The sequence below is a fragment of the Nyctereutes procyonoides genome, unplaced genomic scaffold, assembly GCF_905146905.1.
Source record: "Nyctereutes procyonoides isolate TBG_1078 unplaced genomic scaffold, NYPRO_anot_genome, whole genome shotgun sequence".
NCBI lineage: Eukaryota > Metazoa > Chordata > Mammalia > Carnivora > Canidae > Nyctereutes > Nyctereutes procyonoides.
The window spans coordinates 10,234,950-10,247,817 of record NW_026575020.1 but is presented as its reverse complement, the minus strand read 5'-3'; the positions used below and the strand labels follow the sequence as shown (position 1 = coordinate 10,247,817).

At 37.1% G+C, this 12,868-nt stretch overlaps 1 non-coding gene across 1 annotated transcript; it reads left to right on the top strand.

Annotated features, from left to right (window-relative positions):
- The first annotated feature begins 9,472 nt into the window (after positions 1 to 9,472).
- On the top strand, positions 9,473 to 9,578 carry LOC129518167 (U6 spliceosomal RNA). Its single transcript, XR_008666133.1, has one exon. It is a non-coding gene; the product is annotated as a U6 spliceosomal RNA (small nuclear RNA).
- Positions 9,579 to 12,868: the final 3,290 nt, after the last annotated feature.

Below are 12,868 nucleotides of genomic sequence, written 5' to 3'. Positions count from 1 at the left end.
AGGCCGAGGGAGACGTAGGCTGTATGCAGGGATCCTGATGTGGAACTCAATCCCGGGTCTCCAGAATCATGCCCTGGGCCAAAGTCATGTGCTAGACCTCTGAGCCACCCAGGGATTTCCATGTGACTCAAAATTAATTTGAAATGGATTAAAGACCTGAAACTGCAAAACTTACAGAATTAAAAAAGGAAAAAGGTTTGTGATGTTAGTATCGGAATGACTTTTTGGATATGACATGAAAAGCCAAGGAAAGTAAAGCTAAAATAAATAAATGAGATTACATCAAACTAAAAAGCAAAAGAAGCAACAAAATGGAAAAAAATGCTCGGTGAATGGGAGAAAATATTTAAAAATCATATACCTGGTAAGGGTTTAATATCCAAAACATATAAGGAACACATACAACTCAAAAGGAAATAAAAATAATCTGATTTAAAAATGCCAGAGGAGGGGCCTCTGGGTGGCTCAGTCCATTAAGTATTTGCCTTTGGCTGAGATCATGATCCCTGGGGTCCTTGGATCAAGCCCTGCATCAGACTACCTGCTGAGCAGACTACTTGATAGTCTCCCTCTGCCCCTCCACCCTTCCCCACCCCCTACTTATGCTCTTTGTCTCTCAAATTAATAGAATCTTTTTTCTTTCTTTCTTTTTTCTTTCTTTTTTTATTTCTTTCTTTCTCTCTTTCTTTCTTTTTTGTATTTTTTTTTATTGGAGTTCAATTTGCCAACATATAGCATAACACCCAGTGCTCATCCTGTCAAGTGCCCCCCCCCCGTCAGTGCCCATCACCCGGTCACCCCATCCCCCTGCCCACCTCCCTTTCCACTACCCCTTGTTCGTTTCTGAGAGTTAGGTGTCTCTCCTGTTCTGTCTCCCTCACTGATATTTCCCACTCATTTTCTCTCCTTTCCCCTTTATTTCTTTTCACTATTATTTATATTCCCCAAATGAATGAGACCATATAATGTTTGTCCTTCTCCGATTGACTTACTTCACTCAGCATAATACCCTCCAGTTCCATCCACCTTGAATAAAATTGTGGATATTCGTCATTTCTAATGGCTGAGTAATATTCCATTGTATACATAGACCACATCTTCTTTATCCATTCATCTTTCGATGGACACCGAGGCTCCTTCCACAGTTTGGCTATTGTAGACATTGCTGCTATAAACATCGGGGTGCAGGTGTCCCGGCGTTTCATTGCATCTGTATCTTTGGGGTAAATCCCCAACAGTGCAATTGCTGGGTCATAGGGCAGGGCTATTTTTAACTCTTTGAGGAACCTCCGCACATTTTTCCAGAGTGGCTGCACCAGTTCACATTCCCACCAACAGTGCAGGAGGGTTCCCCTTTCTCCACACCTTCTCCAACACTTGTTGTTTCCGGCCTGGTTAATTTTCACCATTCTCATTGGTGTGGGGTGTTATCTTATTGTGGTTTTGATTTGTATTTCACTGATGGCAAGTGATGTGGGGCATTTTCTCATATGCTTTTTGGCCATGTCTATGTCTTCTTTGGTGAAATTTCTGTTCATTTCTTTTGCCCATTTCATGATTGGATTGTTTGTTCCTTTGCTGTTGAGTTAGTAAGTTCTCTATAGGGCAGTCCGTATGGCTCAGCGAATTAGCGCCACCTTCAGTCCAGGGCATGATCCTGAAGACCCGGAGTTGAGTCCCACCTGGGGCTCCTTGCATGGAGCCTGCTTCTCCCTCTGCCTGTGTCTCTGCCTCTCTCTATCTCTGTGTCTCTATGAATAAATAAAATCTTTAAAACAAAATAAGTTCTTTATAAATCTTCCATACTAGCCCTTTATCTGATATGTCATTTACAAATATCTCCTCCCATTCTGTAGGTTGTCTTTTAGTTTTGCTGATTGTTTCTTTTCCTGTGCAGAAGATTTTTATCTTGATTAAGTCCCAATAGTTCATTTTTGCTTTGTTTCCCTTGCCTTCATAGATGTATCTTGCATGAAGTTGCTGTGGCCAAGTTCAAAAAGGGTGTCACCTGTGCTCTCCTCTAGGATTTTGATGGATTCTTGTCTCACATTAAGATCTTTCATCCATTTTGAGTTTATCTTTGTGTATAGTGGAAGAGAATGGTCTAGTTTCATTCTTCTGCATGTGGATGTCCAATTTTCCCAGCACCATTTACTGAAGAGACTGTCTTTCTTCCAGTGGATAGTTTTTACTCCTTTATCGAATATTAGTTGACCATAGAGTTGAGGGTCCACTTCTGGACTCTCTATTCTGTTCCATTGATCTATGTGTCCGTTTTTGTGCCAGTATCACACTGTCTTGATGACCACAGCTTTGTAGTACAACCTGAAATCTGGCATTGCGATGCCCCCAGATATGGTTTTCTTTTTTAATATTCCCCTGGCTATTCGGGGTCTTTTCTGATTCCACACAAATCTTAAGATGATTTGTTCCAACTCTCTGAAGAAAGTCCATGGTATTTTGATAGGGATTGCATTAACCGTGTAAATTCCCTGGGTAACATTGACATTTTCACAATATTAATTCTGCCAATCCATGAGCATGGAATATCTTTCCATCTCTTTGTGTCTTCCACAATTTCTTTCAGAAGTGTTCTGTAGTTTTTAGGGTATACATCCTTTACCTCTTTGGTTAGGTTTATTCCTAGGTATCTTATGCTTTTGGGTGCAACTATAAATGGGATTGACTCCTTAATTTCTCTTTCTTAAGTCTCATTGTTAGTGTAGAGAAATGCCATTGATTTCTGGGCATTGATTTTGTATCCTGCCACGCTGCCGAATTGCTGTATGAGTTCTAGCAATCTTGGGGTGGAATCTTTTGGGTTTTCTATGTACAGTATCATATCATCTGCGAAGAGGGAGAGTTTGACTTCTTCTTTGCCAATTTGAATGCCTTTTATTTCTTTTTTGTTGTCTGATTGCTGAGGCTAGGACTTCCAGTACTATGTTGAATAGCAGTGGTGAGAGTGGACATCCCTGTCATGTTCCTGATCTTAGGGGAAAGGCTCCCAGTGTTTCCCCATCTAGAATATTTGGTGTGGGCTTTTCGTAGATGGCTTTTAAGATGCTGAGGAATGTTCCCCCTATCCCTACACTCTGAAGAGTTTTGATCAGGAATGGATGCTGTATTTTGTCAAATGCTTTCTCTGCTTCTATTGAGAGGATCATATGGTTCTTGTTTTTTCTCTTGTTGATATGATCTATCATGTTGATTGTTATACCAGTGTTGAACCAGCCTTGCATCCCGGGGATAAATCCTACTTGGTCATGGTGAATAATCTTCTTAATGTACTGTTGGATCCTATTGGCTAGTCTCTTGTTGAGAATTTTTGCATCTGTGTTCATCAGGGATATTGGTCTATAATTCTCCTTTTTGGTGGGGTCTTTGATTTTGGAATTAAGGTGATGCTGACCTCATAGAATAAGTTTGGAAGTACTCCATCCCCTTTCTATCTTTCAGAACAGCTTTAGTAGAATAGGTATTGTTTCTTCTTTAAATGTTTGATAGAACTCCCCTGAGAAGCCATCTGGCCCTGTACTTTTGTGTCTTGGGAGTTTTTTGATGACTGCTTCAATTTCCTCCCTGGTTATTGGCCTGTTCAGGTTTTCTATTTCTTCCTGTTCCAGTTTTGGTAGTTTGTGGTTTTCCAGAAATGCATCCATTTCTTCTAGATTGCCTAATTTATTCACATATAGCTGCCCATAATATGTTTTTAAAATCGTTTGTATTTCCTTGGTATTGGTTGTGATCTCTCCTTTTTCATCTGTGATTCTAATTTGAATATTTTCTCTGTTGTTTTTAATAAGACTGGCTAATGGTTTATCTATCTTATTAATTCTTTCAAAGAACCAACTCCTGGTTTTGTTGATCTGTTCTACAATTCTTCTGGTGTCTATTTCATTGAGTTCTGCTCAAATCTTTATTAACTCTCTTCTTCTACTTGGAGTAGGTTGTAATTGCTGTTCTTTCTCCAGTTCCTTTACTTGCAAGGTTAGCTTGTGTATTTTAGTTTTTTCCAATTTTTTGAAGGATGCTTGTATTGCAATGTATTTCCCTCTCAGGACTGCTTTTGCTGCATCCCAAATATTTTGAACGGTTGTATCTTCATTTCCTGCTGAGTGCCTTTCAGTCCAGTGCAGATTTTTAAAGTTCCTGCTTCCCCAGGGCTGGGCTTTCCTGCTCTGGGAGGTTCTCACTGCTGCCTGGCCTTAGCCTGGCTCCTCGTAGGGCCTCTCCCCTACTGGATTATTTTTTATTTTTTATTTATCCTACCTTGTTAGAAGTGAAAACTCTTCTCTCTGTAGCATTCCAGCTGTCCTCTCTTTAAATCTCAGGTTGAATTTGTAGGTTTTCAGGATGACTTGAAAGTTATCTAGGTAAGTTGGTGGGGACAGGGACCCCACTCCTCTGCCACCTTGCCCCACCATCTCTAAAATCTTTAAAAATAAAAATAAAAATGCCAGAGGAACTGAATAATCTTTTCTCCAAAGAGCCCATATAAATTTCCAGATTTGAAAAGATGCTCAATATCAGTAGTCATCAGAGAAACTCATACAACTCAAAAACGTAAAGAAATATCACCTCTTATGTGCTAGAATGGTTAGTATCAAAAAGGCACAAGATACATTTTGGCAAGGATATGGTGAAAGGGGGAATCCTTGTGCACCAAGTGGTAGAAATGTAAATTTTTACAACTATTATGGAAAAAAAGTATGGAGATTCCTTAAAAAAAATAAAAATAGAGGGGTGCCTGAGTGGCTCAGTTGCTTAACTATCTGTTTTTAGCTTAGGTCATGATTTCAGGGTCCTGGGATGAAGCCCACATTGGACTCCCTGCTCAGGAGGGAGTCTGCTTCTCCCCTCTCCCTCTACCCCTGCCCCTCGCCCATGTTCTCTCTCTTTCTCTCTCATAAATACAATTAACAATAGGACTATTATTTTTTCACCTGAGAGTTCTGTACCCTAAGCCTGCCAGGAGATAGCATCAGAGGCCACTAGTTAAGGGCTCAGTCTTAAAAGACTGCTTTTCTACCTCAGGTACCAATTGCAAGCCTAGGTTGTTACCTGTGCTTCAAACCAACAGGCTACAGATTGAAGGTTTCCACAACCCTCAGCGTGGGGTTAATGAATTAGCTAATGAAGCCCACAGATCTCAGGAAATCCACTAGATTACCAGTTTATTACAAAGGACATTAAATAATACAAATCAGTAGCCAGTTGAAGAAGTATATAGGTCAAATTCCTGAACAAAATAGTTTCTGTCCTTGCAGAGTTTGGGCCCTGGTATGGTGCCATGGGTAATTTTCTTGTTTCCCAACCCAGAAGCTCTCTGAACACCCTCTTTTTGTTTTGTTTTGTTTTGTTTTTTTTAAGATTTTATTTATTTATTCATGAGAGACAGAGAGAGGGGCGGAGACACAGGCAGAGGGAGAAGCAGGCTCCATGCAGGGGGACTGATATGGGACTTGATCCCAGGTCTCCAGGATCAAGCCCTGAGCCGAAGGCAGGCACTAAACTGCTGAGCCACCCAGGGATCCCTCTTTTTGGTTTTTCTAAGGAGGCTTCATTATATGTGCATGATTGATTAAATCACTGGCCATTGGTGATTGATTCAACCTCCAGCCATTCTACCCTTTCAGAAATCAGGGGATAGGCCTGAAAGTTCTAACCCTCTTCATGGTTGGTTCACCTGGCAACAGCTCCCATCTTAAAGGCATTTCCAAAAATCATCTCATTAATATAAGCTCACTTGTGGTTGAAACATGCTTGTTATGAATTACAAGACATCTATTTCACCATTATGGCTTTGAAGCATTTCAGGAACTAATGATAAAAGACTAAATATTATAACAAAAGATGCTTTCATTGCTCATATCAGCTCAGGAAATTTCAAGGGTATTGGGAGATGTGAGCTGGGTACAGTGGATGAAGATCACATATAGATAGATAGATGATAGATTAGATAGATAGATAGAGATGTAGATATAGGTATAGATATAGGCATAGATATAGATATGAGTCATATAGTATGGTCATCTAAATGGCCTGCACATTGATGTTTATAGTAGCTTTATTCATAATTGCCAAACTTAAAAGCAACCAAAATATCCTTCATTAGGTGAATGTATAAAACCCTGTGATACATCCAGACAATGGGATACTATTCAGCACTAAAAATAAATAAACAATAACAAAAACAACTATCAGGAGCTGTAATGTTATGGAGGAAACTTAAATGCATATTACTAAAAGTGTAAGAAGCCCATCTGAAAAGGCTACAGACCATATTATTTCAACTACATGATATCCTACATGAAAAGGCAAACTACACAGAAAAGTTAAGTAATTGCCAGGAGTTATGGGGACAAAAGGGGTGAACAGTGAGGCATAGAGGATTTCTAGGGTCATGAAACTACTCTGTATGATGCTATAATAGTAGATACATGTCACTATACAATTTGTCCAAATCCTCAGAATGTACAACACCAAGAGTGAATCCTAATATAAACTATGAGTGATAATGATGCTGCAATGCAGATTTGTCAATTGTAACAAATGTACACTCTGTTGGGGGATATTGATAATGGGGCAGTGGCTGTGCATGTGTGTGGGGGGGTAGTGGTTATATGGGAAATCTCTATACTGTGTGCTCTATTTACTATGAAACTAAATTTTCTAAATAAATTCTATTAAAATTTTTAAAGATTAACTAAGGTGAAGAAATCAAGAGAAATTTATTGCGATGTGTGTATTATACTGTACAAGAGGGTGGGAAGTCCCCCTCCACTTGATAGCAAAGTGTTAGAGGCAGAGATTAATGAGTCAAGGCTAATTAAAGAAGTAATTGCTTTTGGGGATGTACTTTAGGTAGGGAGGTAACTGTGTTAGAGGCTAAAAATATCATAGCTTAATAAAATAAAATTGCACAACTGAAAGGTAAGTAGAACAATAAAATGCCAAACATATTAAAATGTACTCTGTTTATTAGAAAAATAAATTGTATTCTGGAGTTCAATAAAAACCTAATTAAGGATTTTGGCTGGGCTTTACTGTTGTTGCAACTATTGTTACTTATTAATTGTTCTCTGGGGTCCAAAGATCTCTTTACAGCTGAGGGTATCTGAGACCCTAAATTTCCTAGAGCAAGAGTAATTGGATATGGGGCTTTAAGAAATTTTGAAAATGTCCAAAACACTAATGAAAATTGTAGCTTTATTCAAGATCCAGCTGTACCATCTAATTAAAATGTTGGGTTCCTTTGCTTTGGGGTAGAATTGTACCTATTCACTATAGGAAAACTGGCTATCTCAGATATTTGTTACTTGTTTTCTATTAATAAAAAGGAGAAACAAATTAAATATTCCCTGAACAATGTAGTTTGGCAGGCAAGATTTTTCTAAACGTGGGATCCATTCACAAGTGGGCATGACCAAGGGAATATTAGGTAGTGGGAATACCTCTAAAATTCTCTGAAAGCTTCTTGTTCAAATTTTAGGTCACCCAGATCCTTTCAGCCATTTGCAGTCCTGTTGGTTTCTTGTATGCTATGCTGTTTTGTATTTACATGAGTGAAATTTCAGTAAAGGATGACTAAATAGTAATTTAGATTAAGCAAATATTATCAAGACAATTATTTGGTTGTTGTATAAGTGAACTTTTAGTTCAAAATTGTTTGGACTGCTTTGCTTAATTTATTTAAGTCATTCAACATTTTACCATATATTGGTTATCTCTTCCAGTTCTGTGAAGAAGTTTATATAAGTTTACCACACACAGTAATATTTGGTCACTTCCTAACAAATTATTCGGAAGTTCCCATTGATTTTATTTTAGATATAACCCGAATAAAGTAGTTTTGTAGTTATGCTTCCCACTTCCTCCAGAGACTGGGCACACTCACCAAATAACAACAGCAACACAAAATAAAACAAAAACAAAACACCCTGTCCTTAGCAAAGATCTTAAATTAGCAATGTCTATCAAGGTCTTATGTCTTTACCAAAAGAAGGACTGAAACAAAGGAAAACAAAATAAAACAACAATTATATTATACCATGGCCAACTAATTCTTATAAAAATCATTTTATAGAGTACAAAGCCTTTTCACAATGCTTTATGTCCCTGTTTGTTTCTCTACAGGTAGTAGAGACACTTTTATTCTAATGTTGATATTCCCACTACTCTGAACTTGACATATCTGTCTGCCATTACTTCATCTGGCCGGTGATTCTCAATCAAAAGGTTCATTAACTGATAATTAAGTTGATAAATATTGATTCATCATCTGTTACTTCATTAAGCTCACCTGCCAGTCTACTGAGATTTATTTTCTACTATCTTGATATTCACCTGTAAAATCTGTGATCTCCAACTTCCAAAAGCACTTTGTAAGTTTTACACACATTTCATTGTCCCTTTTTTTTTTCACTCATCCAAAAGACCTGATGGGATGTTTGGTGGGTTTTTTTTTTTGTTCTTTATTTCTTTCTTTTTACTTTTTACAACAGAATACCAGCAACCTCACACTGAGATCTTCCTTTTTAATTTACAGTACTTCCTGCAAATTAAAGGAGAAGTGTTTTTCCCACATCATTTCTTTTCCAGGGGAGGACAAATTTCATTTGGCTTAACTGCAATCCTTTGGTGTAAGTTTTCTCAGTCGTTCCATGTCAAGGAATAAAAATAATTCAGAGCATGTATCTCTTCAAAACTTACAGCTCAGTTTTGGGCCCAAAATATGATCTTTTACAGCAAATGCTAAATTGGAAAAATTTAATTTTCCAATTGACAGACCAAAGTATTCTAGATACTCCCCAATGAGTGGGCCAGCAAATATGAAGTGAAAAAATTGCCACCTGTTTTTTCCCTCCTTGCAAAAATATTTGTTGTAGAACTCTATCATTGAAGGGAAGAGCTTATGTAGATTCTCTGTGTGATTCATTTTCTTACCTCTTAATTATGAAAATGTTCTTGTTTTTGTATAATATTTATGAAAAATGAATGTGTTGCCATGGCTATCAGAGAAAATAAATATAAACAAATTCCTAATCTTGATTAGAAGTCTCACCAACAAGGAAATGGGAGATTGCAATCCAATTAGCTATTTGTTTATTTGTTTGTTTTTAAAAGTCTGACTTAAGGCGCACCTGGGTTGTTCAGTGGTTGAGCATCTGCCTTTGGCTCAGGTCGTGATCCTAGGACTCAGATCCAGTCCCAGATCAGGTTCCCTGGTGGAAGCCTGCTTCTCCCTCTGCCTATGTCTCTGCCTCTCTCTGTGTGTCTGTAAACTAGTAAGTTTAAGGTGTAGGCTGTGATGATTTGATACATGTATATGTTGATAAATTTTTACTAAGTAAGGTTAGTTAACATATTCTTTAACTCATGTTATTACCATTTTGTTGTTTTTAAGGTGAGAAGATTAAAGCTGTATTCTCATAGCCACTTGCCTGTAGCTTTTCAAACAAAAGGGTAAGTGCTCATTTGGCAGAACATATACTTAAATTGTAATGTTATAGAGAGGATTAGCATGGCCTCTGAGCAAAGATAACACACAAATTCCTGAAGCATTCCATATTTTTGAGCACTGGGTGATGGAATTGTTGAATCACTATGTTGTATATCTGAAACTAATACATCACTGAATGCTAAGTACACTGGAATTTAAGATTAAACTAAATTTAAAAAAATAAACAAGAGGGTAAAATACAAGGGTAAGGTAACTTCCAGGATCTAGGATAAGATGAAAACCTCTCTGCAAGTAGAACAATGGAGGATATCAAAGCAGCACAGAGACATGCATTCTAACAGGTGTGCAAGAAAAATGAATAAAAAGGGATGAGGAGTGATACAAACAACTGGAGACACAGGAGAAAGAATGAGGAATTAAATTTAATAAATTTATTAAGTTCCAAATAGGGAACCTCACTAGCCTCTTTCTGTTCATTCTCCATAAAACAACTCTAGATCAGAGCCTAGGATATTATCTTTGGAATGAATGAGACTTAGACTGTCCCAAGTTTTACTAAAAAGAATTCAGTTTCAGTTGATTTTATATACTTTAGAAAAAATAGATGTGGTGGAGCTCTGCAAGTTTTAGCAATTGCCTAATAAGCTCCCTAGCCTATTTCAAATTCAATATACAGTATTTCTGGAAAGTATTAAGTATGATAATTACACTGCCCATATATTTCCCTTTAATGTTTGCAATAACCAAAAGAAAATTAATGCAAGAGAAGAAATATAGATAATAATACTTTTCTTCGTAAGACGTATCTCTCTCTAAGAGAGATATTCTGGGCACCAGCTATAAATTACTGTACTCATTTAAAGTGTTATAAAAATAAAAACTAGCAAGTAGTGAATGGAAATTTGTGCCACACAGACTGTACTGCAGAAATAACTAGCTTCTCACAATGGGGACATTCCCATTTACACAAAATAATTTCAAGTTATTTTTTTTTCTTTATTTGACACAGCAATGTTGCCATGACCTTCATCCACACTGTGAGTTTTGGTAATGTTTTCATTTATATCTTCTCTCCTTGGGGATAAATGGTTCTAACCTTGAAATCTCAGTTCCTATGTGAAAAATAACTTTATAAATACTTCAAACACTTACATTTTCAGCAACAAATGCTCCAGTATGAATACAAAACAGCATTTCTGTCAAACACAGCAATACATAACTTGAACCAGAAGACAGGAGTCCCTATACACTCACAGTTCACTGTCAATTCTCAGAAATAGTTTACATATTCTTCAATGGCATTATGATGATATATATATTTCTTATTGGTTGTTATTGTGTTAGAATGCCTAGAGCTGTTTACTGACAACTCTAAGCATTTTTTGGTTCAGTTGTGACCTTTGATATACCTATAATCATCAATATTAATTAAATATTTTAAAAGCTATCAATTTTATCCATTTATATATTAATTTCACAAACATTCTTTGAAGAGCTGTTATTTGCCAGGCACTTTCCTAGGTCCAGGAGATAGAAAGATGAATTATACCTGATATGCTTTGTCCTTACAGGACTCAGATTTAAGTAAGAAAAACAAACATGCAAAAATACATTTTATTTCAAAACAACTCTGCATGTTATTAGGACTATCATGCCTGTGTGTGTGTGTATGCAGGTGTGTATGTATGTGTTGACACAATGTAAGTGCATTGTCTTAATTTGGATTATCTTCAAAGCAGATCCTAAATAGGGATTTGGGTTCAAGTGATTTTTTTTTCTAAAGATTTCATTTATTTATTTGAGAGAGAGAGAGCATGAGCAGGGGGCAGGGGAAGAGGAAGGAGCAGATTCCCTGCTTTGTAGGGAGCCCAATGTGGGGCTGAAACCAGGAGATTTGGACACTTAACTGACTCAGCCACTGAGGCACTGGTCAAGTAATTTTTAAGGAGGTAATTACAAGAAGGCCTTGAAGGATTGACTTGTACAGAAACTATCTTCATTGACTGTTTCTTTTGCTGTGCAGATGCTTTTTATCTTAAGTCCCAATAGTTCATTTTTGCTTTTGTTTCCCTTTTGTTACCCTTGCCTTCATAGATACAAGAAGTTGCTGTGGCCAAATTCAAAAAGGGTGTTGCCTGTGTTCTCCTCTAGGATTTTGATGGATTCTTGTCTCACATTTAGATTTTTCATCCATTTTGAGTTTATCTTTGTGTATGGTATAAGAGAATGGTATAGTTTCATTCTTCTGTACATGGCTGTCCAATTTTCCCAGTTATACTATATGTTGGCAAATTGAACTTTGATTAAAAAATATATAAAAAAGAGAAACTATCTTCAGTGCCCTCTAAGAAAGCAGTAGTTCTAGAACTTTAGGATTCCCTACCATTACCTGAAGGGTTTAGTGTAACACAGGTGGCCGGGCTCTACACCCAGAGCTTCTCATTCAGTTGGTTTGTGATAAAATACTAGGACTTGAATTTTCAAGTTCCTACTTGACACTGTGACTGAGGTTGTCCAGACTGCATTTTGAGGACATTGATGTGGCAAGCATGAGCCGGGCATGATAGTCATGTGTATATACATTCATATATTTTTAATGTCCTTGTTCTTACCCAAACATCACAATTTCCTCATGCTTTCAGCCATTTATTGCATCAACGATTGAACCAGCATGCGTTTTAGTCATATGAACCTGGAAGGCTTTGCCCCCTCATTAACTAGTTGCTTAACCAGATGATTAAGCAGAAAATATTTGACTGGTACCATGCACTCATTTTAATCTTATTTTATTTATGGGATACCTGTAGCTATAAACTAAATGTCCATCTTGAGTTTGAAAGGAATAGAATGCAAAGGTTGCATTTATTGTACGAAAAATGTCCTCTTGGATAATTCATGTGAAATAGTTTTCAGCTGCTTATCTCCATCAGGACATGGGAGTACTGAAAGTGTGTGTGTGTGCACGCGTGTATGTGTATTAATGATATGCACGTGTAGAGCAGGGATAACTATTTTGTGTTCATAAATATTTGATAAAATTCTTCCAAGCATGAAATCGGAATTTTCTCTGCACCAAGCAAAGTATTTCTGTGAAGTTCATGGAGCTGGAATAAAAACAGAAGTTTCGTAAAACAGTTTGGCAAAATAGCCACATATATACCTTATTGCCTTTGAATAAAAAACATTTTGTGTGGAAAGCCTTTCACTCTGGTTCTTCCCTGTGACTACACTGCAGGTAAAAAAAAAAGCCATTTATGGAGGGACATTTTTAAAACAAAATGAATGTTTGTACTTATGTGGGGAGCATAGTAACAAAGAAATGTATTTAACTGCAGAATGCTATTTGTTTCCACAGAATACACATGCAATTTTCTATTCTGAGTGCACATTTAAATCCACATA